Source organism: Callithrix jacchus, chromosome 5 (assembly GCF_049354715.1).
Source record: "Callithrix jacchus isolate 240 chromosome 5, calJac240_pri, whole genome shotgun sequence".
Lineage (NCBI taxonomy): Eukaryota > Metazoa > Chordata > Mammalia > Primates > Cebidae > Callithrix > Callithrix jacchus.
This window is the reverse complement of record NC_133506.1, coordinates 143,787,476-143,815,346: the sequence shown is the minus strand read 5'-3', so window position 1 is coordinate 143,815,346 and position 27,871 is coordinate 143,787,476. Positions and strand designations below refer to the sequence as shown.

The following is a 27,871-nucleotide window of genomic DNA, read 5'->3' as shown; positions in this document are numbered from 1 at the left end:
AAAGCCAGCCCTGGAGGAAGGGGACACGCCCTGGCTTAGACCTAGTCACGTGCTTACCTTCATTTGGTAACCACATTTCCAAGTAAATGTAACATCCCACAAACTATTGCAGTACCTGGTTGTTTATAAAAAGCTCTGAAAACTTAAACATTTCTAGATAATAATGTCAGTAAAAGGTCTCCCATGCTCACTAAAACATTCAAAATAGAATTATCATATGACACAGCAATGCCACTTCTAGGCAAATACCCAAAAGAATTGAAAGCACAATCTATAGAGATATTTGTACACCTATGTTCACAGTATTTTTCACAACAGCTAACAGGTGAATGTAACCCAAGTTACGTTGCTGATAGATGAATGGATAAAAGAATGTGGATAGCTGTACAACGAATCAGCCTTCAAAAGGAAGGGAATTTGGATACCTCATAGTGCATGGACGAACCCTGAAGACATTATGCTAAGTGAAATAGGCTGACAGTCACAAAAAAATTCTGCCGGATTCCAGTTGTCAGAGTTATAGAAAGAAAGAATGGTGGTTGCCAGAAACTCATGGAGAAAGGGATGGCGCCACTCTAACTCAGGCAGGGTCGCGGTTGACACCGCTACTGCCACGCGCCTTTTGCAGGTGGCAGCTACAGCTGAGTCCACAGTGGAGGGTGGCAGGGCTGGTCCCAGAAGTCCTGAGAGTCGGTGACTGCACCGCGCTCCCACCCTTGGGTCCGACTTCTTTGGGCCTGGCTCAGAGCAAAGGTCTCCGGCACCCGCCACTGTGCAGCCACAGAACTGGGCTGAGCGCAGCAGTTACGGGCCCTTCCCTGCATTAGGCGCTGAGGCTGCTTCTGGCCCGGGGTTCCCTCTGCTGGTAGCTGCAGGCAGGGCCGCGGGTGGCCAGCGCTGCTTCCGCGCGCCGGGTGCGGGTTGTGGCATCTGCAGCTGAGACAGCGGCAGAGGCTGGCAAGGCTGGTCCCAGACGGCCTGAACTTAGCCCAGTGCATCACCCTTCCACCCTGAGGTTTGCGCTTCTTTCCCCGCGCACACAGTACGGGGCGGCGGGCGCTGGGCGCTGAACAGCCGCGGGCATGGGGCTTAAGCTGGCTCCCGCTCTCCTGTAGCTGCGCAGCGGACCGCCTGGAGGAGCCCCCAGGGGGCGCCGGGCCCTGGTGTCCGCGGCCTTGGGGGCTCGAGCTGACTCAGAGGTCGCCACCTCTGCTACCGAATGCCCAGTGCAGGCGGCAGCTGCAGTGGAGCCCACGGTGGAGGCCGGTAGGGCGGGTCTCAGATGGCCCGAGGGTCCGCCAGTGCACCGCCCTCCAACCTTAGGAGCTACTGTGGTTTGGCCGGAGCCCAGAGCGCGGGGATGCGTGCGCGGGGCACCCTGCAGCCACGGGATGTAGCTGAGCGCTAGTCCCCGCCCTCCTGCAGCTGCGGAGAGACGTCCTGAGTAACACTCTGAGGCGGCCTCGGGCCCTGGGCCCCCCGCTGCTGACGGCAGGCAGAGCTGGGGTTGCCACCGTTTCTGCCGCGCCGTGAGCAGGTGACAGCTGCAGGTAAGCCCGCGGCAGAGGGTGACGGTGCAGGACTCAGACCTGAGTGAAGCCTGAAGGTCACCGAATACCCCCTCCCCACCCTCGGATCCGCTCCTCTTTGGAGGCTCCCTGAGTGCTGGGCCGCGGGTCTGGGCACTGTGCGGCCACTGGAATGGGGCTGAGAGCCACTTCCTGCCCTCCTGCAGCTGCGGCTTCACCGCCTCCCTGAAGCCCACGGTGGCATCTGGCCCCGGGTTCTGTGCTGCTGGCCTCCGCGTGCATGTCCAGGGTTGCCACCGCTGCTGCCGCGCACCATCTGAAGGGGACGGCTGCAACTGAGCCCATGGCGTCGGCTGGCAGGGCTGGTCCCAGAAGACCCGAGGGCCGCCCAGCGGACGGCCCTCCCACCCTAGGGCCCCTCTTTCTTGGCAGATGCACAGAGCTACAAGTCGCTGTCGCTGGGCGCTGTGCAGCCTCTGGATCCTCGAGGCCAACTAGCCAGTTCGTGCTTTCCTGCAGCAGCGGGGCCGACCGCCTGCGTGAGGAGCCGCGGAGGCTTCTGGCCCTGGGATCTTCACTGCGGTGGACCCGGCAGGCAGCGTCAAGAGTTGTCACTGCGGCTACCGCGTGGCCGCGTGCAGGTGGCATCTGCAGCTGAGCCCACGGCAGAGGCTGGCGCCAGATGGCGCGAGAGTCGCCCAGTGCACCGCCTAGGGAACATCTTCCTTGGCCCCGCCTAGAGCGCGGGGTCTGGGCGCTGGGTGCTGTGCAGCCTCAGGGATGGGGCTGAGCGCAGGTTCCCTCCCTCCTGCGGCTGCGGAGCTGACCGCCTGAATTAGGCGCCCGGTTGCATCTGGCCCTGGGGGCCCGCGCTCCTGGTGGCTCAGGCAGGCTCCGGGTTGCCACCGCTCCGGCCCTGCTCCATTTGCAGGTTGAGCCCCCAGCACAGGCTGACAGGGCTGGTTTCAGACTGGTTGCTGAGTGCACCGCTCTCCCTTCCTAGGGTCCCCTCCTCTTTGACTCGCGTCCAGGGCGCTGGGTACCCTGCAGCCACCGGGATGGGGCTGAGCGCCAGTTCCCGCCCCCTTCTGCTGCGGGGCCTGATTTAGGCGCCGCAGCAGGGTCTGGCCCTTGGGTCCACCTTGCTGGTGGAGGCGGGCAGGATCAGGGGTTGCCACTGCTGCTGCCACGCCATCTATAGGTGACAGGCGCAGCAGAATGAAAGGTGGAGGCCTCAGGGCTGGTCTCAGACAGCCTGAGGGTAGTCCAATGCACCTTCTCCCACCCTAAGGTCCCTGCTTCCTTGGCCCAAGCACAGAGCATGGGGTCGCGGGCTCTGGTCTCACTGCAGCCACGGGGATGAGGCTGAGCGACGGTTTCCGCCCCCTTGCAGCTGCGGGGCTGACCACCTAAATTAAGTGCCATGGCGACATCTGGCCCTGGGTTTCCTGCTGCTGGTGGGGGAGGATGGGGCCAAGGGTTGCCACTGATACTCGCGCCATTTCCAGGTGGCACCTGTGGCTCAGCCCACTATAGATGTTGGTGGGGCTGCTCCCCGAGGGCGTGAGGGTCACCGAGTGTACCACCCTCCCACCCTAGGGTCCACTTTTCCTTGTCCCTGGCCCAGAGCACAGGTTTGTGGGCACTGGGCACTGCTCTTCTGCTCCTACGGGCTGACTGTGGCAATGTTGGGTCCTGGGTTCCATGCTACTGGGGCTAGTGTCCAGGGTTGCCGCTGCTGCTGCCCCATGCCATGTGCGGCCGCTGGGCAGCTGATCCCAGAGCAGAGGCTGTAAGGGCTGGTCCCAGACAGCCCCAAGGTCACCTAGTGCACCAGCCAAAGGGCCCATACTTTCTAGGCCCATGCCAGGAGTGAGGGTTGCAGGCACTGCACCAACTGCATGGCGAGACAGGTGGGGGGAGCACTCCCTTACCTGCTCCACAAAAAGCCCAGGTTGTCAGGAGTCAGCTCTCAATCCAGCATGCCTGTCTCATGCTTCGTCAGCCCAGAGCACAGGGGCCCATTCAGTCCTGGCTCCATATCTTGTGCCAGGCAGGCACAGAGCCCCAGAGCCTCAGCAACTTCATCTGTGGCTGGGCTAAACTGAGCTGCCCTCCTCATCTTGACCGTCTGCCCAAGTTCACACAACATCCAGCATAGCTTCCCAGACAGCTGCTCCAGGTTGCTTCTTCCCTGGCGCCTTCTTCCGCTCCGGGTCCCAACAGCAAACCACCCCCACCCCAGGCAGTGAATCTGCAGCACATGGGGCACTTACTTCTCCAGGTGTGGAGAGCCCCTGGCCAGTGCCCGAGGCTGTTATCCATGTCACATTGCCAGGACCTTCTCCAGCTGTCACAAACTTCTCTGTAATTAACACTACAGGTGCAGCCCCCAAGTTACCATCTAGTCATGCCCAATGTCTATCTCAGATCATTCTGGGAATCCTGGGAGATGACTGACAGCTGGGAGGCTCCCTTCATGTTTACTGACAGGTGGCAGTTTAGTTTCAGTGGGCGGAACTCAGGCACATCTCAATCATTAACTCCCCTCATTTAAACACAGAGACACAAACGCAGACAACCATGTGCCCACCTCGCACAAGAATGAGAACTGTTCCTGGCTGGCTTCTGCAGGCCCAAGAGCTGCATCTGGAAAGGGACCATCGCCACCCCCGCCAGGTTCGCTGGACCCTCAGCTGGTGCACAGTAGGCTCTGCAGAAAGAAACTTGCAGAGCACATGGCACTTGGCTCCCTTGCTGCTATCCCGGCCTCCACAGCTGTCCTGGAACTCCAAGGGGCTGGTGACCATCAGGCTGTGTTTCCTTAGTTGGGACCATGCACTGGGCCCTGTGCTGGGGTCTCATGCCCTGCCTCTTCAAAATACAAAAAATTAGCCAGTCGTGGTGGTGAGCACCTGTAGTCCCAACTGCTCAGGAGGCTGAGGGAGGGGAATCAATTGAATCCGGGAGGCGGAAGTTGCAGTGAGCCAAGATCCCACCACTGCACTCCAGCCTGGGCAGCAGAGCAAGACTCTGTCTCAAAAATGGGAGGCAGAGGTTGCAGTGAGCTGAGGTCCCACAACTGCACTCCAGCCTGGGCAACAGAGTGACTCTGTCTCCAAAAAAAAAAAAGTTTCTTTAAGTGATCTTTTTAAATGATGATTTGCTTTGTGTTGACTTATCCACATCATCTTTAGCCCAATGGCATATGTTAGTAGTTGGGGTGTGTGATATAATCCATGGCTAAAGAAGATGGTGAGAGCAACTGGCTCGGGGTAATTAAAATGGATGTCACAGGCTTCCTGAGACTAAGCAATAGATGACATAATCTTCTAATCTACCTCTAGTCTCTAGCACAGTGGTGTGCAAGAGAAATGTAATGCAACCATACAGGTTACCAATACTTGAAATTTTCTAGTAGCCACATTTTATTATTGTCATTATAGTCCGAGTCTTACTGTCACCCAGGCTAGAGTGCAGTGACATGATCATGGCTCACTGCAAGCTCAACCGCCTGGGCTCACGTGATCCTCCTGCCTCAGCCTCCTGAGTAGCTAAGGCTATGGATCTGTGCACCATGCTCTACTAATTTTTATTACTATTTTTTACAGATATGGGATTTTTGCTGTTGCCCAAGCTGGTCTCATACTCCTGGTCTCAAGCCATACTCCTGCCTTAGCATCCCAGAGTGCTCTGATTACAGGCCTGAGCCACCATCTCCCGCCCGAAAGTTTATTTCTTTGAAAAGTAAATTATGACTAAATGGACTTGAAAATTATTTGAAACATTAAGTGATAATAATTGTAAATAGCCCAGGTGTGGTGGCTCATACCTATAATCCCAACATTTTGGAAGGCTGAGACGAGAGGATCACTTAAACCCAGGAGTTCCTGACCAGCCTGGACACTATAGTGTGACATCTCTCCAAAAAAAAAAAAAAAAAAAAATATATATATATATATATATACACACACACACATACACACGTGTGTGTGTGTATCTATATGTGTGTGTGTGTATATATATATATCTTATTTACATTAGCTTATTTAGCATATGTAATTTCATCCTTTCTCCCTTTTTCAAAGCTCATTGCTATGTCCTAGTGAAAAAAAAATTACTAGGGAGTCATTCTGAATATGTTCTTGTTGGGGGACTGCCCAATTTTTTTTTTTAAGTCGCCAACATGGCCATTATTTGATCTGGTGAAATAGCGGTGCCATTCACAAGCTGTATAACCTTGGCAGGCCACAACTTCTGTTTCTTCATCCATAAGGCTACATCCAACTGTAAGTATGTTTTTAACACTGAAAAGTCTACGATTCAACCCCAGGTTATTTTCATTAGGGCTGAGAAAAAGGCAAATGTTTGGCTTTGGGATGCCCCACAAACAAAATTAACATACAAACCATACCAAATGTTCTAATCCTGTAACATACTTTCAGTACGTTCGCAGCCTGGACCTCCAGGGCTCAAAAGATTCTCCCACCTCAACCTCCTGAGTAGCGGAGACTACAGGTGCACAGCACCATGTCCAACTAATATTTTTGTATTTTTTGGAGAGATGGTATTTTGCTATTTTGCCCAGGCTGGTCTCTAACTCCTGAGACCAAGTGATCCACCTACCTTAGCTTCCCAAAGTGGTGGGATTACAGGTGTGAGCCACTGTGCCTGTTCTGTTTTAATTAGGCATCATATTTGGGTTTGTTTTGAGACAGAGTCTCACTCTTGTCACCCAGGCTGAAGTGCAGTGGTGTGTTCAAGTGATTCTCATCCCTCAGCCTCCCAAGTAGCTGGGATTACAGGCGTGTGCCACAACACCCGACTAAATTTCTTTTGTGTGCGTATTATTTTAGTAGAGATAAGGTTTCACCATGTTGGCCAGGCTGGTCTCGAGCTCCTGACCTCAGGTGATCCACCAGCCTTGGCCTCCCACGGTGTTGAGATCACAGGCATAAGGCACCATGCCAGGCTCATATTTGTTTACTCATTCATTTAATAAATATTTATGGAAATCTTTCTGTGCACCAAGTGCTGAGTTAAATAGAAACAGTCCTTGCCCTCATGGAGCCATAGCCCAGGAAGACAGACAAATATGAAACAAATAATCTCTAATTACAAATTGTGATAAATGCTACAAGGGAAAAGTACAGGGTGCTGGGAGAGAGTATGTAACAGAGACCTAATTTAAATTAGATGATAAGGAAAAGGCTCTCTGAGGAGATTTAAACTGAGACCCATACCAGGATGTGCTCAAGTCAGTCAAGCAAAGTGCATATGGTTGGGGAGAGGGCTGCATTCCAGGCAAAGGAAATGATATGTATAAGGACCTTGAAGCAGAAAAGAGTTTGTTGTGTGGTGGAACTGAAATAAGGCCCAAGGGTCTGCACTGAAAGGTGAGCTGGAGAGACACACCGTATGGCATATGGCTCTGAAAGTCATGCTAAGGAGTTGGATTTACATTGATTCGATGGGAAATGAAGGTTGTAATTGGAGGTGGTGAGAGTGTGATCATTCAGTTTACTTTGTAAAATGCTGATTGATGGCTCTGTAGAGAATAGATTATACAAGATAAAGTAGGAGGCTAATGCAATTGCGTAGGAGAGAGATGATGATTTAAACAAGGCTCCAGGCAATGGAAGGGAAGAGAAGACAATAGATGGATGTTGAAGGGTGAAGGGAGTTAGGGAGAAGGTGCTCAGGAGGACTCTCAGGTTTCTTTTCTTCTTCATTTTGAGACAGGGTCTTACTCCGTTGCTCAGGCTGGAGTGCAGTGGCCTGGGCCAATTCGTGGCTCACTGCAGCCTCTACTTGCTGGGCTCAGCCTCGACTTCCGAGCAAAGGCAAATGTACATGGGCCATAGGAGGGCATCCACCCCAGGGCTAGGCTTCTGTAGAATAAATGGCTCCAAGTTATGACAATCTACCCCATGAGGCCATTTCCTTCCAGGCCTGAAGGCCATAGGTCTGAAATCAAGGTGTCTACAGGGCGCTACTCCCTCTCAGGCCCCCCAGACAGGCTCCTCCTGCCTCTTCCAGCTGTTGGTGCCATCCCTGGTGTCCCTGAGCTTGTGGCTGCATCACTCAAGTCTCTGCCTCCGTTGTCAGGGCACCAACTTCTCCCTGCTGTCAGTGGCCTTCTTACAAGGACACCAGTCATTGGATTTGGTACCTACCCAGTATGGCTCCATCTTAATGTGATCCTCTGCAAAGATGATGGCCTTGCTCACAGGTACCAGGGGTCAGGACTTCAGCACATCTGCTATTGGGGACACTCCACTGGCTTCTGAGTACTGGGGACGGGGATTCATCCTGCCATTTCTGGCTGCAGAGACCACTGGACTACAGTGCTCACCATCAAGTGCCTCCCCAGGGCTCAATCCCACCTGCCCCTCCATGAGTACCACCTGGAGGAGGGAGGGATGTACTGACCCATAGTGGAGACAAAGTCATGGGGAAGGGGTGGTGCACACCCCCACCTGCCAGGTTTCTGGGCTCCTTGGAGGGGACACCCTGAGGCCCCCTCCCAAGGGTCAGCCTGACTTCTTTTCCACTCAGCAGAGCCAGGCCCTGAGGGGTGGCCTGTAGTTCCCAGGTCTCTTCCTGGTTCCAGCAGGTGCTGTCCATAGAGCTTGATAAGCAATACATTTGCACATTAGCTTGAAGCCCCGCTGCCATTTCTGGAGGTGTTTTAAGAGCCACCATCTGTAACTTCATTAGGGACAGCTGAGCCAGAGGCAGTGGTTGAGATTACAGGTGGTGTCACCACACACAGCTAATTTTTTTTTTTTTTTTGGTAGAGTCGGGGTCTCACCATGTTGCCCAGGCTGGTCTCAAACTCCTGGGCTCAAGTGATCCTCCCACCTTGGCCTCACTGCCCTCCCTGCAGGCTGGGGCTGCCCCACCACCCACATTTGCCCAGGGCTTGCAAACCCTCCGGCCACTGACTCTAAAGGGTTGTATAGCAGCAGAGCAAGGCTCCCTAACCCTCCCTCCTAAGGGCCCCTGGTAGCCAGAGTGGTTCTGGAACATCATCCTCTGTGCCCTAAAGGACACTGGCAATTCTCCCACAGAAAGCCAGAGACATTGTCAAAGCCATTCCCAGCGGACCAGTGTGGGCATGTCCTTGTCAATCATTGGCCTGCTCTGTGGGAGTCCGGGGGTTTCGCCTGTTCCTGGCCTTGCCCACGCACTGACCAACTGGAGGGGAGAGCTGGGTGTGGTCACTGTGTTGCATCGGACCAAGCACAGAAAGTCAACACCAAGACAGAAGTATGCCAAATTGCAGGGTTTATTGCCGGCGACCACGGAGGACTCATGTCTCTCCAACCTGTGGCAGAGAAAGAAGGGTGACAAGACCTTTTTATACCCACAAAACCACTTTGGGAGTCGGGGTGAGGAGCGGAGATGGGATGAAAGTCTTCAGACATTTTGGGGGGCTGTAAATCACCTCCTAGGTAGAGAGGAGGGTGATGGGCTCTGGACATTCCTAGGGCTAGGGGATTGCTTGACACTTAAGAGATTTACAGAAGTTAAGATAACCATTTGCTTACACATCGTCTGGGGAGGGGTTTCTTGGCGCCAGAATGGAGTTATCCAGGGGTGCTTACTCTGGTCAGTACCGGTAAACAAAGGCCAGCAATTCTGGCAGTTACAGATAAGAGAAAGTATGCAGCTTTACCTTTTGGCATTTTAGCAGTTTTAGAGAGACCAAGGTCAGCATTCATCGTGAGGAGAATGGAAACGCTTTTGTCCTTTATAAAATGGCATTGTACAGGTTTTAACTCTAGGCCAGCTATATCATATTCCCCCGTTTATAACATGTATTAAATCTTTAATAGGTGTCCTCTTCTTGACACAGAGGCCCATAGTTGGATTTAGAACCATTAATTTTACCGAATGTATTCTTTCCTGGATAAATGTGCAGAGCATGTTTAAAAGGCATGGTCCAAATGTTAACCCTAGGACCACTAACACCAAGGGTCCTGCTAATCCAGTGAGCAGGGATGTCAGCCAGGGGAACCAAGAGAACAGTTGTTGGTACCAATTTCCTGAGGCCTCTCTGAGTTATTTCCTTGTTTCTAAGTTTTTCCTAACCATAGCAAGACTGTCTTGGATAATTCCAGAAATATTTGCATAGAAGCAACATTGCTCACCGAGAGTCGTGCACGGTCCTCTTTCCTTCAAGAACAGGTCTAAGTCCCTTCTCTTTTATAAGACTATTTCAGCCAAGGAGTCTACTTGTTCAGCTAATTTGATGAGGGAATTTTCCAGATGGGTAATATCTGCATCTATTTGATGTGAAAGAGTTTGGAAATTTTGGTCCCCAGTGACTAAGACAGATATTCCTATAGCGGTGGACCCTGCTATTCCAAGTCCCACTAATAGAAGTATAATTATGGGGGCCCATTTTCAACGTCTGTCTGTGTTGGGTGCTATGAGAATTTCACCTCTTATCTGGTGTGGACCCTGGGCATAGATATAGCTCCGTTGTCTGAAGCCGTTTTTCGGCCACTACGTTCCCACGCCCCATCTCCTTTGCTTTCACCGCATTTCCCCGCCCCATCTTTTTGTCTTTATTTGTCTTATAGTATTTGCATCTAGGCTCTCACATAAGAGAGTGCAGAGGTCTAGGGAGAAGGTTATGGGATCTCTGGGAATGTACTCTAGGGTTAAGTTGACAAGGGTGTTCCAGCGCCAAGTACAGCACTAACAAATTGTCCTGTTGAGCCCTCCGTGATGACCCATTGATAATAAGTGGGTGTTAAGGGGGGGTCCCTTTCAGGGGGTGGTTACAGGAATCAAAGAGATTAGGATGACAACTGAGAACGGCGCGAAAGTCTTAGCTTTAGGGGGTCCGTTGAAGATGAAACCACTTCCTATCTTGCATCCAGGGGTCAGTCTTGACATGTGAATGGTGAATCCAGGCAGTCGGTCCGTCCACTTTGACTGCCATAGGGGTGACCAGAATCATGGTGTAGGGTCCCTTCCAGCGAGGAGTCAGGCCGGAGGCAGTGAATCTCTTTATTAGGACTTTGTCCCCTGGCTGGAAGGGGTGTACCGGCTGGTCAGTGAGGTCCCCTGGGGTAGGTCAAGCTCCCGTGATGAGCGAGTACACCTTGGACTGAACAGACTGGAGTGCCTGCAAGGACTTAAGGAGTGTATGGTTATGAATTTCAGCATGCACAGTATCCGTGGGTCTGGGAAGTAAGGGGGGGGCCTTCCAAACATAATTTCAAAAGGAGTAAAGCCTTTCTTACCGGGTACGGAGGAGAACAAAAGGAAGCAGGTTGACCCAGTTTTCACCGGTCTCTAGGATAAATTTTGAAGTTTTCTTTATGGTCCGGTTCATCCTTTCAACCTGCCCTGAACTCTGGGGGCGATAGGCACAGTGTAGCTTCCAGAATATGCCCAGGGCCTTGGCTAGGCCCTGTGAAACCTGTGCCGTAAAGGCAGGGCCACTATCTGATCCCAGTGTCAGGGGCAAGCCGAACCAAGGAACCAGGTCCTATAACAGTCTCTTTGTTACTACCAGTGCGGTTTCTGACCTAGTAGGAAAAGCCTCGACCCATCCAGAAAAAGTGTCTAAAAACACAAGGAGGTATCTATAGCCACAAGCTGGGGGCTTTATTTCAGTAAAATCTACCTCCTAGTGTTCCCCTGGGCTAGTACCCCTATTCTTATTCCTGCTTGACTAGTTTTACTGTCTCCTGGATTTACCCTGTCACTTACATTACAATAAATAGTAGTTTCCCTAACAATTTCATGTAAATGTGGAATGTAGTATCTGGCCCTCAACAGCTCAGTGAGTTTTGTTTGTCCTAAATGAGTGGCCTGGTGTGTCCTTAACTAGAGTCTGTCCTAAAGCCTCGAGGAGCACAATCCTTATGTCCAGTAGAATCCACCATCCTGTGGACTCTTGCCGTCCCCCCTGTTCTTTAGCAAAGTTTTCTTTCTCAGGCGAGTATGTTGGGGTAGGAGGCAGGTTTGGCGCCGGCAGAGTCACAAGAAGAGGCCGAGGTTTTACTGGCCCCAAGCCTGCCTGTTTGGCTTGCAGGTCAGCTGCCCTATTTCCCTTTGCTTCTGGTGAATCTCCCTTCTGGTGCCCTTTGCAGTGTACTAATGCCACTGCCTTGGGCTTCCATAGAGCTTCTAGCAGGGCTAGGATTTCCTCTTTGTTTTTGATGATTCTTCCCTCTGACGTAAGCAGCCCTCTTTCTTTATAAATGGCTCCATGTACTTGGGCTGTAGCAAAGGCATATCGACTATCTGTGTAGATATTGACAGTTTTTCCCTCCGCCCAGTCCAAGGCCTTTATTAGAGCTATGAGTTCTGCCTTCTGGGCTGAGGTCCCCTGTAGGAGAGCCTGGGCCCAGATAACCCGCTCTAGGGTGACCACAGCTGCCCCGGCATACCTGACTCCGTCGACCATGAAACTGCAGCCATCTGTATACAGTACCTCTTCCGGGTTCTGCAGGGGCACGTCGGTGAGGTCTGGTCGCGCAGTGTGGAGGACATCTGTAGTCTGTTGGCAGTCATGTATGGGCTCCTCTAGCTGCCATCTGTATACAGTACCTCTTCCGGGTTCTGCAGGGGCACTTCGGTGAGATCCGGCCGTGCAGCGTGGAGGACATCTATTATCTGTTGGCAGTCATGTATGGGCTCCTCTAGCTGCCATCTGTATACAGTACCTCTTCCGGGTTCTGCAGGGGCACGTCGGTGAGATCCGGCCGTGCAGCGTGGAGGACATCTATTATCTGTTGGCAGTCATGTATGGGCTCCTCTAGCTGCCATCTGTATACAGTACCTCTTCCGGGTTCTGCAGGGGCACGTCGGTGAGATCCGGCTGTGCAGCGTGGAGGACATCTATTATCTGTTGGCAGTCATGTATGGACTCCTCTAGCTGCCATCTGTATACAGTACCTCTTCCGGGTTCTGCAGGGGCACGTCGGTGAGATCTGGCCGTGCAGCGTGAAGGACATCTATTATCTGTTGGCAGTCATGAATTGGCTCCTCTGGCTCGCTGTCAGGTAGCAATGTGGTTTAAAACTGTGGTCTTTAAGAACTTTATGCGGGGCCAGTTCAAAAGTAAAGCCTGATATTAAACTATGCGGGCGTTTGACATCCATTTTCCCGGGGCTCCACGGAGTAGTGACTCCACCATGTGGGAAGCTACTAAGTTTTACTCCTGCCCCAAAGTCAGCTTGTCTGCCTCCTTGATTAATAGGGCTGTGGCCACCACCGCTCTCAGACAAACTGGCCACCCAGAGGCTATGGGATCAAGTCCTTTTGAAAGATAGGGAACTGGCTGGGATTAGGGTCCCAGAGTTTGGGTGAGCAACCCCTTAGCGACTCCCTGTTTTTCATGCACAAACAACTGGAAAGGTTTAGAGATATCTGGCAAGGCCAAGGCTGGGGACGCAGTCAGAGCAGTCTTCAGCTTGTCAAAAGCTTGTTGTTCTACTTCTGTCCATGTTAAGGGCTGATTTCCTCCAGTGCAGGCATACAGGGGCTTGGCTATCTCAGAAAATCTCAAAATCTATAGCCTACAGTACCCTAGCGCCCCAAGGAATTCTCGAACTTGGCATTTCGTGGTGGGGGTGGGTATTTGCAGCACTGCTTGGATTCAGCTGGGTGCCAGTGGCCGGTTGCCTTTCTCTATAATATACTCCCAATAAGTAACTTTCGCCTGGCAGAGTTGGGCCTTTTTAGGTGAGACCCAGTACTCTAAAGTCTGTAGGGTCCTTAGTAATGACTAGGTGGTCTCTTTACAGTCCTCCTGGGTTTCTGTGGCCAAGAGTAAGTCATCAACATATTGGAGCAGGGTGCATTCTGGAAACTCAGCTCGGAATCAGCAAGGTCTTGGCTCAGCGTCTCATCAAAGTGGGGGAATTCTTAAAACCTTGCAGCAGCCTCTCTGCTGGATTTCTGGTCCCCGTGAGTTAACTCGGGTTTCCTGGAGTGCTGTTATCCCTGCCTTAGTAACTCCCTTATCTTGCTTGGCCTTTAGGTGTCCCTATTGTTAAAACCTTTTTGGGCAATCTCTAACAACTGAGCTAAATTTATTCCTTGGAACCCCTCTAATTTTTGCAATTTTCTTTTGATGTCTGAGGCAGACTGGGAAACAAAAGCCAGGTAGATGGCCCGCTGATTCTTAAAGTCCCTACCATGGAGTGGTTAGTGGGCTTGCGGGCCGCTCCTTTAACCCCCTCTAACAATTTCTGGTGAAAAGTGTTCAGAGCCTGGTGACCCCTCAAGGTGTTGGGTCCCCATGTGGGGTCGGGTAGATGAAAAATACCATTTTAATTTGGTCCTGGCATCTTCTGATCTTCCCCCCGTCCTAAGTATTGCTTTATGGGCTTCTTGTCTCATTCTACTCCTGTCCCCTGTGGTGAACAAACTCAGCAATAATTGTTGGCAGTTATTCTAAGTGGGGCGATAAGTCTGCAGTACAGATTTTAAGAGCCCTGTCAAAGCCTGGGGCTTCTCAGAGAACGGGGGATGTTGAGCTTTCTGACAGAACTTACTCCATTGTAAAACCTTAGCTTCCCATCTCAAGATTCCTTAGCTTTCCAGCACGACTCCCTCCAGGAGAACTTTTCATCTCAGCAGGTTTTTAAGCCTCCCCCTCTTGCCATATTAGTAGTTCCCCAGCCCTCCCAGGAACTATCAAACTTAGCACTTCCCCAGCCCCTCCTCTCCTGCATAGCCCCTCACACTGGAGGCATCTGCTGGCTTGCAGGCCATAAAAATCCCCTTTGCCACGCCACAGGTGCTCCGTGTCAATTTTGGGTGCAGCCCAGCAGATTTTTCCTTGCTCTTAATAAAGCTTGTGCCAGCACTTGGTGTTTTGGCCCTCTCCTTAATTTCTATCACCTTCTAGTTATATAAGTCACTTGACAAGAAGTGAACAAAAAATGGGCGACCCCAATTGTTTTCTCCTACTGGGGGAGCCTCTTGGAGAGGAAGGACTGCCGGTGGGTGTGGCGTCCTGCTTTGAGTGTGGAGAGGAGATAAGGGGTGATGATTAGTACTGGGCCGAGAATACCGTGGAGGCAACTCTTCGTCCTTGGCAGGGCCTGGAAGAACAGCTGGCACTGAGGGGCCCTTCTTTGGACCTGCTAGCATAACCTGAAGTCCAGCGCACTTTATACATTTTTCAAGCCAAGGAGGGGGGTGCTGGTTCAGCCTCAGCCATTGATCGATGTATGGAAATTGATCAGGGTGGCCTGGGGACCCTGACACGATGTTCCAGACAGCCTGAGTTATCTTGGGGTCGTATGTCCCCGTATCTGGCCAGCCTACCCCAAAGGCTGGCCACTCCAACTCACAGAGGATCTAAAGCCGCTGTGGGGTTAGTTTAACACCATACTGGTCAGAGAACCCTATTTTAAAGTTTTCGATCATACATCGGAGCAGGGTGCCTGGTCGGGACTGTGACGAGCCCATTTGGTCATTTTCTTCAATCTTTGAATTTTCTCCCAAAAGACTAGCTTGACTGAGGATTTGAACCACCAACCTCGCAGTTGCAGGCGCCCCCCCACCTTAATTGCTGTGCTAACAAGTAACTTGCACTACAAAGAGTTAGAAAGCTGTTCTTAAAGCAGATTTTAGATGCAAATTCTGCACCCTGAGGCAGTGTGGTCTGCCTGAAAGCCGGGTGGGGCTGGCGGCCAGCAGAGAGGTAAAAAAAAACAAAAACGCTTTTTGTGTCAGTTTAAAACTGGGCTCCAAGCCGCTGGGCCAGCTATGAGTTCCCCGCCCCTGCAGCCTTTTGTCACCTTTACACAGGGACCCTGAAAAGCACTAAATTCCTGTCTCCCCTTTTTTTTTCTCCACTCTCTTCTTTGTCTCCTCTCTCTCTCCCTATTTCCTCTCTTGCCTTTTTGTCCTTTCTCTTGGGACTTTTGCTTACTACTTGTGTCTTTCTCTTTCTGTGGTGGTATAGCCAATTTTGGAAAGCCTCCAATTCAAATTTTTTTTTTTTTGCCCTCTCTAAAGCAGGTTTTAGTAGGGCCTCCCTGTGATACACCACCAGGCACTGCCCATAACAATACTGGACACTTTTCTGACAGAATAGGCAGTCACCAGTTTTCCATTTTAGCCTGACAAAGAGCACTCGTAGACCCTGATCTAGGTATTTGTCTCCTACAACCCTAAAAAACCTACTTTTGAGGTACCGAGGGCACAACTGCCTTCCTGACATGGACTCAGACCCAGCACGGGCAAAAATACTCTTTTCCCAGTGGAGGTGGCTGGGAGAATTTACAGGCCACAATAATTACAACAAGGAAGAAAATAAAAACAACTAAAGTTAAGACCATTTGCCACATGGCAGAGGAAGAAAGAATGAGGCCTCAGTGATAGAAAAAGAAGATGAGAAAGAAGGAGAAGAGTAATCTCTGCAGGGGTATAATCAATAAAAGTTCCCTGCATCTAGTAGTTCATCAACCACTGTAAAATATCCCCAACCTCAAGGGAAGATGGTCTGAACCAGTGTATATCTGCTAGCAGGAGTCTAATAAAACTGACAAATTTACAGACGAGACAGAACCACATACAAGAGTAACGAACAAAGTGTGGGAGCCTCCCAGAGGAGGGCCAAGCAGTTGCCTGCCCGGCCACGCCCCCGGAGGGGTCTTTCAGGTGCGTCTTGGCTAAGGTGTACCTGTATAACCCCCGGGCCTGGTCACCTCAGGATGGAAGTCTGAGTAGGACAGCTCTGAGGTGAATCACTGTTATGCCTTATGATGCTCCCGTGAAACCGCAGGTGAAGGCCCACTCAAGCCCCGTAGCTTTCAGCCGTGGGACTACATACATACACACACTCTCTCTCACTCACACAGAGGCTATGGAAAACAATCGAATGCTGACACCCACTATGCCAGCTACCAGAAGCTGATACCCATTATACCAGCTACCAGAAGGCTGGCACCCACTATGCCAGCCACCAGAAGCCTCAAGCGACATCTTGGTGAGGCTTGCCAGGTCAGAGTTGCAATGACTCGTCAGTCCCCTGCAACAGGGCCTTTTCCCTTGAACTAGTTCCAAGATTCCAAACCAAACCTACCTCCGGAGGCTTTTAGGACCCTGAAGAATTTTTGGGTGAACGTCGGCCGGGTGAGTGCTCTTCCGCAGTGGCACTCTGGGTCCCTGAGACAGCTCAGGGGGCGCCTCCCCTAGAGGCTTCCAAGGTGGGAGTGGCCATCCGGGCGAGACTCTGAAATGGCTTTTGTCTGGTGATGAAAAATAAAATATCTCGGTGGAACCTCCAAATGTTGCATCGGACCGAGCAGAGAGAGTCAACACCAAGACAAAAGTATGCCAAATTGCAGAGTTTATTGCCGGCAACCACAGAGGACTCATGTCTCTCCAACCCGTGGCAGAGAAAGAAGGGTGACAAGACCTTTTTATACCCACAAAACCACTTTGGGACTGGGGGTAAGGAGCAGAGATGGGACGAGTGTCTTCAGACATTTTGGGGGGCTGTAAATCACCTCCTGGGAAGAGAGGAGGGTGATGGGCTCTGGACATTCCAAAGGCTAGGGGATTGCTTGACACTTAAGAGATTTACAGAAGTTAAGATAACCATTTGCTTACACATCGTCTGGGGAGGGGTTTCTTGGCGCCAGAATGGAGTTATCCAGGGGTGCTTACTCTGGTCAGTACCAGTAAACAAAGGCCAGCAATTCTGGCAGTTACAGATAAGAGAAAGTATGCAGCTTTATCTTTTGGCATTTTAGCAGTTTTACAGAGGCTGAGGTTAGCATTCATCATGAGGAAAATGGAAACAGTAAAATGGCATTGTACAGGTTCTAACTCTAGGCCAGCTATATCACAACTGGAGGTCAGATCTGGGGACTGGCTCTTCAAGGTCTGTCTCATGCAGCCATGCCCTGGGCTCAGGCTCTTGTAGACCTCAGGCTGTGGGTCGGGGCTAAAGGCAGTAACAGCAACAAGGAGAACTGCAATTTCCTCTGAGCCCCAGGTTCTATGCTGAGCCTTGTACATCTATGATACCTGTTATCCCATTTGGTTCTCCTGGCACCTGTGAGAGAGGGGAGGTGATGCAACAGGTGAGAAGTTGAGGGCTTGAGGCAGGTGTGACCCCTACACACCCACAGCCACAAAGCTGACAAGGGCAGACCTGGGGCTCAGACTTGCAAGCTGATGCCTGTGTATCCAGGACCACTGCCTCTCTTGCCAAGGGCATGGATGGGGCACCACTGGCAACCAGTTGGGGATACGGGGTCTGCTTCCAGGACAGAGACCACTCAGTCTCCAGCAAAGGCAAATGTGCATGCATGCGCCATAGCAGGGTGTCCACCCCAGAGCTAGGGCTCTGTAGAAGAAATGGCCCCAGGTTATGACGTGGAAGGAGATGTCCCAGATGGCCAAGACGTCTCCTTCCCCAGTTGAGTTAGGAGAAAACTCCTCTTCTCTAAGCTCTTGCGGTAGGCCTGATGCTGTGTGGGAGGCCCGCAGACATCCAGGGGCTTAATTACCTCTATGTGAAGCTGTGCTTCAGTGGTCACGTTTCATGTCCACTCTCATGATGCAATTCAGCACCTGGTTCCTTTTTTCGTAGAAGAGATAATCAGTATAAGTAATGTAAATCTTAATGTTTTTGTTCTTTCTTAATAAGTATGGAAAAGGTGCTGACGCATTATGCTCCTTAACTCAATTAGGCTACCAGAAATTCCTGAGCCCCTACCTGAATGACACGTGATGTACTTGACCGTATCACTGCTACGCCCTATCTACCCTGCCCCCAGTCGCCAACCTCCAAGGCTATGCCCTACCTACCGTGCCCCAGATTTCCAACTCAATAAAAGTGAGAGCATCCAGGCATTTGGGGCCACTGCTGACTCTGCCCTCTGGTTGGTAGTGGACCCCTGGGCCCAAACTCTCTTTTCTCTATCTCTGTGTCTTGTGTCTTTTGTTTCTACAATTTCTTGTCTCCACACCAGTTGGGAGCGGTTCACAGAACTCTGTAGGGCTGGACCCTATAATACACTCCAAGTCCTAGGTGGAACATCAGAACAATGAGTCATTACTTAAACTCCAACAAAGAGGGTGGGAAGACATTGGGAAACACCTACACATTAATAAAAAAACTCGGGCCAGGCACAGTAGCTCACGTCTGTAATCCCAGCACTTTGTGAGGCCAAGGTAGGAGGATCACTTGAGGCAAGGAGTTCAAGACCAGCCTGGGCAGCACAGGAAGACTCCATCTCTACAAGAAATAAACAATTTGCTGGGCATAGTAGCAGATGTGCCTGCAGTACTCAGGAGGCTGAGGCAGGACTGCTTGAGTCCAGCAGTTTGAGGCTGCAGGACAGAGCAAGGCCCTGTCTCAAACTAGGACAAACCCCTCCAACCCTGTGAAATGTGCAAAGAGGCTCCTGAAGCTCCCCGAGATGAGATGTGGGTGTCCAGTCTCCAGCCCAGCATGGCCACCAAGCGGCACAACACCCCCAGAATGCCCCCAGACCCTGGTGGACATAGGTGGGGTCAGTGAAGTTTTCCTGGGGCAGGAAGCAGCCTGGGTGACTGGACTGCGGCCTGATGCCAAATCTGAGGGGCGTTCCCAGACAGGTTGGGGTGGACAGGAGGGCAGGGTAGGGATAGCCAGCGTTCCCCTCTCTTGGGATGGGATCATGACCCTCCTTCCCTTCACTCTGATAAAGGCAGTAACACCAACAAGGAGCTGGGAAGGCAGGTGGGCCTGAGCCTGGCAGTGGCAGGAGTCAGCGCCTTAGAGACTTATTGAAGGCCAGCACAGCCTCCCCGGCTTTCCTACAGCTCCTGTCAAGATCCATGTCATGGCGACTCGAGATAATTGGCTGAAAAGACAAACAAGGGCATCAGCCAGGGGCAGGTTAGAGGATGGGCACAGCCTGTGATAAGGTAGGGCCTGGCTGGAGGTAGGACTCACCTGGGGAAGGGAGAGTCTGTCCAAGGCCCCCACCTCTCTCCATGGTCTGAGTGCCCCTCCCTCCCAAACTCTGCCCCCATGGGTCCTCCTGGGACACTCCAGGTCCCCAAGTGAAGCCCCATCTCCCTGGGTCCCATCCGGATGACACCCTGACTCCTCTCTGCTCCTCCCAGCTCTAGGGATGGATGGGACCCTGCTCCCTCTTGCCTGGACCCTGGGCAGTGAAACCCAGAGCACTAAGCAGGTGTGAAGCAGCAGGGAAGGTGGCCGGGATCAGAGCCTGCCTCAGAGAGCTGGGGTTCCCCGAGGAGACAGGCGTCCTTGCCCACCCAGTGGGGGTGCCCACTACCCAGCGCCCAGACACCCAGCTAAGCTGCACCCCAGGTCTCTCCTTAGCCAGGCTCCGACCCCAGGGACACTGAAACCGGACCTGGACTCCTGGAAGAGGATTTGGAGGCTCAGCCCCATGCACAGGTCTCCGTTGACACGGTGGGCCTCTATCGCCATCTGGTGGGTTCAGCGGTCCCTGCAGGAGGCTGCACCAAGTGAAGCTGGGCCTGCAGCTCCAAGGACCAGGACAGACCGGGCTGCAGACTCAGGGCAGGGGTGGATGGGCCACGACCAGCTGCAGCCACGGTAATGCCTGGACTAGGGCAAGGGTAGAGGAAGCGAGAGCCAGGCTCCCAACGCCGCCAAGACCTGGCAGGGACTGGCTCCCAACAGCCCTGGCTGGGCAGCCTCAGTGGGTGAGCCTTTCATTCTGACCCTGGTGTCCTCAGCAACTGGGAACCACAGTGACGTCGGCCTGCCGCTCCGCCAGAAGTTTCCAGGAGAGCCCTGCTGTGAGCCTGCCCCTGGTCTGAGTCTGTCCCTCAGGATTGGCAGGTCCTTCCCTGGGGCCCCCAGAGCCCTCTCCCGGCCCCATAGCCCTGCCCCACATCCCCCCTCTTGGGGATCAGCACTGCCAGCCTCTGGGTCCTCAAGGCATGTGTTGCATGGTTGGGAGAAGAGGGATGAAACGAGAACAGCCTTGACCAGGTCACGCCTTTGTCTGCCCCTCGGGGACCTGCTCCCAGCGCTGCCCAAGGTGGGCTGGCCCCCCCCAAGGTGTGCAAACCCCGGCTCAGCCATGCTCTGGGCATAGCCCTGTGACCAGGTTCTCCAGCCAGGCCTGACCCCCCGACAGTAGCATGACCCCAGCAAGCTCCGACCTGAGACCTCTGAGAGACCCCCGACGCTGACAAAACCTCACCCCACTAGGCCTCTGCCAATATGGCAGCCCAGCCAGCTCATTCCCAGCCTGGCCCTCACAGTTCCTGCAAGAGGTTAGGGCCCATGGGGAGTGACTTACACCTGGAAGCTGGGGTGCTCATCTACCCTGTGTGGCTGTTAACACCTGGGGTGCAGCCTCGCCAAAGCCAGGGTGCAGAGCGGCTACTGCACTGCTCCAAGGGTGAGCAGACCTGAGGCCACATAGATACCTACACCACAGGTGGATGTGAGGCCCCAGGTACACAACCAGTCCCCAGGTGACTCTCAGGCCCTGGGCGAACATGGGGTCCTAGATGAACAGCAGGACCCAAGTGGATAACCAGGCCCTTAGGGAACATCAGGCTCCAGGTGCACACCAGGACCCATGTTGTCAACCAGGTCCAGAGGTACATCAGGTTCCACATGGACACCCAACCCCCAGGTGGATATTGGGCCCCCAGGTGTACACACCAGTCCCGAACAACGGAAAGGTCACATATTCTCTGGCCAAATGCAATACACTCATGTCTCCAAAATACATGTATTTGGGAAACTGAAAAGCACACTTTGCAATCATTCTCAAGTCAAGGAACTCATAATAGAAGGCCAAATACATACAGAAGGAAACCACCATGAAACTCCCACACCCAACACAAGTGCAAGGCTGCTCCACTAGTCCCAGAGCAAGACCCACCACGGGCTTTGCATGGAGGACACATGGATCAGAAGGGAAGAATGGAAATGTGGACCTGAGGTTCTTATGTCGGAAAAGAGTAAAAGGCAACTGTGCATACCAAGAAATCCAAGAAAGAAAGGGTGACACGGAGAAATAACTAACCCAGGCCCGGTTTCCCAAGAAACTTAAAGACCACTGTGTAAAATGAATGGCAGGCCGAATCAAGCCCTCTCTAGGTTTCAACTATGGGTCTCTCCTAGACGGTTTAAAAGCCTACAAATTGCTGAGGCAGCCCTGAACGTGTCCTACCCGCCTTGCAGAAATTCACCACTGGACAAAGACACAGAAACCAATGCAGGTCTGAAGCTTACCTTGGAGAAGCCTCCTGCAGTCCCTGGGTGCCACTGGCTGGCTCTATGACTTTCTTGTCGGTCCAGTGACCTCAGCCTGGCCCCCTCCCTCAGCTCTGGTGTGTGGCCACCGATAACCTGAGTGGCCTGGGTTCCTGGCGCCCTTGAGGAGCTGCCCTGCATGCTCAAACAGGCTCCCGGCAGAGGGAAGGGTGGTGCTCTCCCTCTCGGGATCCAGTCCATTATCGCAGGCAGTGTAGCAGGGCATGGCTCTGGGGCCCCAAGTCCAGCACCCGCATGAGATCTTCACTCAATGAGCATAGAAGCAGGGGCGACTTACCCAGGTACCGCCTTCCTCACTGCTTGCGTGGGAGGACAAGTTCCTGGATGAACAGGGGCAAGGCCAGGGTAACTCCCCACCCATTTTCCCCAGGAAGAGGGTGAGTGCAAACTGACACACCCTTTTCAGGCCCTAGTGGGCACTGAGGTCCCAGGAAAACATCAGTCCATAAGCAGACACTAAACATCACACACCAGGTAGACACCAGGCCCCAGGTGGACACCAGATCCCAGGGGGACTCCAGTCCCTGCATGGACATCAGGCCCCAGGTAGACATCAGGTCACAGTTTGGCACATAGGCCCCAAGTGGACACTGGGCCACAGGTAAATATCAGGCCCCAGGTACATACCAGGCCCCAGGGAGAAACCAGGTCCCAAATGGACATCAGGCATCTTGGTGTATGTCAGGTCCCAGGTGGACACATAGGTCCCAGTGGAACTCCAGCCCACACTTGAACTCCAAGCTCCAAGTGAATGTCTGGGCCCACAGTGAACAGGAAACCCCAGGTGGACAACAGGCCTCAACTACATGCCTAGACCCCTGGTGAACATTAGGCCCCAGGAGGATACCCTGGCCCCAGGGGAACATCTGGTTCCAGATGGACATTAGGCCTCAGGTAAATGCCCAGTCCCCATGTAGACATCAGGCCCCAAGTGGACATAAAGGCTCAGGTGGGCATGGATTCAAGGTGTACATGAACTATCAGGCTCACACACAGGCTGCCACTGGACCCAAAGTCAGAGAAGGACAGCCGTCCTGCTGAAGATACCAAAGACTCGGGTGGACATCCAGGCTCAATGGAAACATGAGGCCCTACGTAGGCAGCAGGCACAGGATGGGTATCAGTCTCCAGGTAAACACTCAGGCCCAAGCAGTACCATAGGCCCAAGGTGGATACCCAGTCCCCATCTGAATATCAATCCTCATGGGACGGCATGCACCACATAAATGCCTAGGCTCCTGGTGAGTATCAGGCCCCATGACGACACCCAGACCAGAGGTGGACATGTGGCCCCAGGTGGACATTTAGGACCCAGATGGATACCTACACTCCAGGTTGACATCAGAACCCAAAACACCAGGCTTCAAGGGACCATCAGGCTCCAGGTATCTATGGAGCCCACAGGTGGTTATCAAGCACCAGGCTGACACCCAAGGCACAGGTGGACACAAGGCCCAGAGAAACAACATGTCCAAGGAGGTCATAGGCCCCAGGCCCCAAGTGAATACCTAGGAGCACTGTCAACAAAAGCAACCAGGTACATACCCACACCCCAGATAGAAACCTGGCCCCAAGCACAAACCAGGCCTCAGCAGGATACCTAGGAACCCAGTGGACATCTGGACCCAGGTGGACACTAAAACCCAAGTGGATGTCAGGCCCCAAGTGGTCACTGAGGCCTCAGGTAAATAAATACCCAGGTCCCAGGTCAAAATCAGGCCCTTGATGGGCACCCAAGTCCCAGGTGAACATAGCACCTCAGTTGTGCACTTTATGACAAAGGGATTGCAGGCCCTGGGTGAACATCCAGTCCCAAGGACACCTGGGCCTCAGGCACCAGGAACACTAAGGCTCCAGCAGGATATCTGGTCCCAGGTTGACACCCAGGCCTCAGGTGGACACCAGGTGCTAGGAGAACTTCAGGCCCCAGCTGAAATCAAGCCCCAGGTGGACAGGCCCTAGGTAAATATCAGCTCCTAGGTTTTCATTGAGCCCCAGGTGGACATTAGTCCCCAGGTAGACAGTGGACTCTAAGCAGACTTCAGTCACCAAGCTCACAGACACACCTCAAGAGGATACAAGGCCTCAGGTGACTGTCACACTCTATCTAGACATCAGTCCCCTGATGGATAATCTAGAAGATAAGAAATAACAGGTGCTGATGAAGATGTGGAGAATTTGGAACATTTGCACCCTGTAGGTAGAAATATAAAACAGCGCAGTCACTGTGGAAAACAATATGGCAATTTCTCAAAAAACTCAGCATAGAATCAACACATAATCTAGCAGTTCTACATCTGGGAATCTATCCTTAAGTGTTAAGAGCAGAGTCTCAGAATACCTGTATCTCCATGTTAATAGCAATGGTATTCACAATGGCTGGAAAGCGGAAGTAACCAAGTAACCACCAATGGATGAATGGTTGTTTTCACTTTTCTTATACTGCATACACAGGTCCCATGTTTTCATTCCTTCCTCCTTTCCAATCTGTGTGTATTCTGAGCAATGCCTATGCTGGGTAACATCAGGCCCCAGGTGGACACGAGGCTCCAGGTGAATACCCAGCACCTATGTGGACATCATTGGGTCAACACCAGGCCCAAGGGGACACCAGTCCCCAGGTAAACATAAGGCCCGAGGTTGAAACCCAGGCCCCAGGTGACCCTCAGGTCCAAGGTGGACACAAAACCAAAGGTGTACACCTGGCTCCAGGTTCACACCCAGGCCACATTTGGACACAATGCCACATGTGGACGCCAGGCCCGAGAAAGATATACCAATGCCCCAGGTGGACATCCAGGCTCAAGGGAGACATCAGGCCTCTGACACGGCAGGCCCAAGGTAAACATCAGATCCCAGGGTCCCAGGTAGATATTAGGTGTCAGCTGGAGAAGAGGTCCCAGGTACATACCCAGTCCGTAGGTAAAAGCAATGACCCAAAGAGAACTCAGGCCCCCAATTGATACCAAGTCCCAGATAAACGTCAAGCTCCTGGGGACACCAAGGTCCCAAGTTAACAACAGGCTCCGGGAAGACACCAGGTCCAATGTGAACACTCAGTCCCCAAGTGAACACTAGGCCTCAGATGGACACCAATATCCAGGTAAATACCTTGTCCCCAGGTGGACACTATACCCCAGGCAGACATCATGGCCCCAAGGAACACCAGGGCACCAGATGACAACAAAACCAAAAGTGACAACCATGTCCCAAGTAAACTCCAGGCCCCAGATACACATCAGGCACCAGGTGGACATCAGGCTTCAGCAGGATCCCCAGGCCTCAGGGGAACACCCAATCTCAAAGTGAACATCAGGCCCTAGGAAGAAAGCCGTCTACAGCTGACCATCAGGGTCCAGGTAGACACTAAGGCCCCAAGAAGAAAAAAGGTTCCAAGTGACTACCCAGTCCCCAGGTGGACACCAGACCCCCAGGAAGACTGACTAGGCTCTAGGTGTACACTAGGCTGCAGGTGCATGAACACCCAGTCTCAAAAGAAGACACATGCCTCAGAGGTATAGCTAGAACCCTTATGGCTATAAGATTGGAGGTGGACACCAGGCCCCAGATGAACTCCAGTCCCCTGGTGAACATCGGGCCCCAGATGAATATCCAGGCCCCAAGTGAAAACCAAAACCCTAGATGTCCAGACATTAGACCTCATGTGGATGTCCAGACATTAGACCCCATGTGGATATCCAGGCCCCGGGAAGTCTTCAGGCCCCAGGTGGACATTTGGTCCCAGGATGACACCAGGTCTCAGGTGAACAGCAGGCCAAGAATCCCAGGTCCCTGGTGAAGAGAAGGCCCATGGTGGACACAAGGCCTCCAGGTAGATACCTAAGACCCTGGTGAGTATCAGGCCCCACAAGGACACCAGGTCTCATGAGTATATGAAAATTCAAATAAACGCTAGGCCTCAAGTTGAAACCAGGTCCAAGGGGGACCCCAGCCCTCCAGTGACAACCAGGCCCCCAACAGGTGACCACCTTTGGCTCCCTCCCTGTCATCTCCCTTTTTCATCTACCCCAAAACTTTTTCCCACTGTCTTTTTACAAAGCCTTCTCTACTGTCCCACTACCACCCCATCCATCTACCCAAAAACTTTTCCCTACCATCATTTACCCCTCTCCCTAGCCACCCTCTTTTCTCCCCTTCCAGCTCCCATCACCCTCTTTTTCTCCTCCATCTACCCAAAAACATTTCCCCCAATCTTTTCCCAAAGGCTTCTCCCCACTCCTGCTATTCACCACCCCTTTCCCCTCCATCTACCCAAAAACTGTTCTGTCATCCTCCCCCCCGTCCTGGCCACCCTCTTTCCTCTCTCCGTCTTTCCGAAAACATTTTCCCACCATCTTTACACAAAGCCTTCTCCCCACTCCTGCTCACTACCCTCTTTCCCCCTCCATCTACCCCCCAAATTTTTCCTCACCATGTCTCCACTCCTTCCCCCATTTCTGCTCGCCATCTTCTTTTCCCTATCCTGCTTGCCACCCTCTTATCCCCCCTCCATCTACCCCAAAACTATTTCCCCCGCTCCTACCACTCCAGCCCCGCTGCAGTCTTCCTGTCTACCACCAACCACAGCAAAAAAGGCTCCGTATGCAGGCTCCAGCATCCAGCACGTGGCGGGCAGCTTCCCTTTCTCCTGGTCCTCTACGCCAGGAACAGAGAATCCGGTCAGAAAGACACAAAAGTGCATGGAATGGCGCGACGCACCTCAGCATTATTTATATACAGAGGTTATGCAAATAAGGTTTCTGGACTACATGTTCTGATTGGATCAGAGAAACCTTCTAGACATACTCTGATTGGACTTTATTAGTATGTTATGATTGGATGAGAGCAAGTCTTAGGACAACCAATTAGATCATGAAAATAAAGTCCAATCACAGTAGGCATAGTGGTTTTTCTCTCATCCAATGAGTACTCGGAGTCCAGGAACCTCAGTATGTAAGGTATGCTGAGGCGGAGTCGTGTCATTCCCGGCTATTGCATGTCTGCGGAAGTAACTGCTCTGTGCCCGGTTTCAGAAAACGCAAAGAGGGAGCCACCTGCCTCTTGCTGGAGGCTCTCGTTGGAGTTGGTCGTCATCGAGACTGGAGTTCGGCCAGAGTTGTAGAAATGCTGCAGGGTAGGTGTGCAATCCGGGCAGCCATGGAGTGCAGGTTGGGTGTGCTGTTGGGGCTGCACTGCCGGTGATTGCATTGTCCTGGCTACAGTGCCCCGCAACACAGGGGTGCTATTCAGGGTTGCATTTCAGGCAGTGGAGCGGGTTGGCTGCGTTTTGGGGGCTACGCTGACCGCGGTATGGAAGGGGGTGGGTTGCGTCTGCTGTTGTGCACTGCCAGCGGCAGGCGGATGAGTTGGGTGAACTCTCCAGGCTTCAGTACTGGTTGGCAGGGAAGAGGGGGTCATGCTGTCATGTGCTGCACTGCCTGTGAAGAGGGAGGTGCGCTATTCGGGGCTTCACTGCCTGCCCAGGGGAGAGGGCGGTTGGAGGCAGGTGCTGCAATGCTCATGGCAGGGATAGGTCACGGTGCCATTGGGGGCTGCACTGCTGGCAGCGGTGGGCAGCAGAGGTGGCAGCGAACAGCGTGGCCTCTAAAGAAAGGGCTGTTCTCTTCCTGGACTCCAGACTCTAGAGGGCGACCTCCTCTTGCTGTGGTAGAGCCTGGCAGTCGCACAGCGTTTTCTCGGGAATCCGGAACACAGCAGGGTCCCTACACCTGCCTTGGTTCCCAGGTGAGCCCTCCTTCTCACTCTGTGTTGCGGAGACCACCTGGAACCCCCAAGCATGGAGTAGCAGACGCCATGGGGAGACAGGGCCTGAGGCGTTGGGTATGGGCACTTGGGTGGAGAGGGTTGGCTGGGTCTGAGTTTCTGCTGCTCATGCTCCCTGAGGAGGGCAGCCCCGGTGCCCAGGGGTTCCTGTGGAGTGGGGAGCTGGGTACTGTGGTGTTCCCAGGCCCCAGTTCTTGCCCAGTTTGGGCCAAAAAGAGAGGCTGGACTTTGAAGGATGGGTGTGAGGGCCTTCACTGAAAAGGGCCTCTGCCAGCCAGTG

At 52.7% G+C, this 27,871-nt stretch overlaps 1 protein-coding gene and 1 long non-coding RNA gene across 2 annotated transcripts in view; one reads left to right on the top strand and one right to left on the bottom strand.

The window, feature by feature from the left end:
* Window positions 1–8,693: 8,693 nt before the first annotated feature.
* On the bottom strand, window positions 8,694–26,509 carry LOC103793462 (uncharacterized). The gene is made up of 7 exons (XR_620506.5): window positions 26,351–26,509; window positions 19,898–25,599; window positions 18,671–19,375; window positions 18,336–18,554; window positions 18,035–18,105; window positions 17,677–17,871; window positions 8,694–17,577 (listed from the first exon to the last, which is right to left on the bottom strand). It is a non-coding gene; the product is annotated as an uncharacterized LOC103793462 (long non-coding RNA).
* Window positions 26,510–26,788: 279 nt separating this feature from the next.
* The window catches only part of SPATA13 (spermatogenesis associated 13), a 326,284-nt gene continuing 325,201 nt past the window's right edge, over window positions 26,789–27,871 (top strand). Inside the window, exon 1 of the mRNA XM_035302346.3 lies at window positions 26,789–26,941. The gene's annotated coding sequence lies outside the window, so the exon portion shown is untranslated. The remainder of the gene's footprint in view (window positions 26,942–27,871) is intronic.